The sequence below is a fragment of the Triticum aestivum genome, chromosome 3A (genome assembly GCF_018294505.1).
Source record: "Triticum aestivum cultivar Chinese Spring chromosome 3A, IWGSC CS RefSeq v2.1, whole genome shotgun sequence".
Lineage (NCBI taxonomy): Eukaryota > Viridiplantae > Streptophyta > Magnoliopsida > Poales > Poaceae > Triticum > Triticum aestivum.
This window is the reverse complement of record NC_057800.1, coordinates 697,161,643-697,162,506: the sequence shown is the minus strand read 5'-3', so window position 1 is coordinate 697,162,506 and position 864 is coordinate 697,161,643.

The window sequence follows — 864 nt, the reverse complement described above, 5'->3', positions numbered from 1 at the left end:
AAATAGTTTGTCCAGTTTGTTCATGAAGTGCGTCCAGTTCTTGCCGTGACCCGTGGGTGATATGATGATACCATGCCAAGTTTCAACATTTTCAGGATTCATTTTGTAGTGATTTTCAATTTCACGGCCATTTAGCTCTCTAAACAATTAGGTAAATGACCGAAAAACAACAAATGATGTAAAACATGTTGGAAATTGATGACGTCGTTTTGAATGCTGCATACTGAACACAAAAGAAGTCCGGAGTTCAAATAAGTTATTAAAAACATTGAAGTGGCCGTGTAACAGATTAGTTCTTGTCCGAAACCCTGATACTCCGATAGAGTTTGTCCAGTTTGTACACGAAGTGCGTCCATTTTTTACCGTGACCCTCTCTACTCTTCCGTGCAAGCTATGCGGATGATATGATGATACCATGCCAAGTTTCAACATTTTTAGTATACATTTTGTAGTGATTTTCAATTTCATGGTCATTTAGCTCTCTAAACAATTAGGAAATGACCGAAAAACAACAAATGATGTCAGAACATGTTGGAAATTGATGACCGTCGCTTTGAATGCTCCATACTGAACACAAAAGAAGTCCGGAGTTCAAATAAGTTATTAAAAACATTGAAGTGGTCGTGTAACAGATGAGTTCTCGTCCGAAACCCTGATACTCCGAAAGAGTTTGTCCAGTTTGTACACGAAGTGCGTCCAGTTTTTGCCATGACCCTCTCTACTCTTTCGCGCATTGTATGCGGGTGATATGACGATACCATGCCTAGTTTCAACATTTTCAGGATTCATTTTGTAGTGATTTTCAATTTCACGGCCATTTAGCTCTCTAAACAATTAGGTAATGACCGAAAAACAACAAATGAT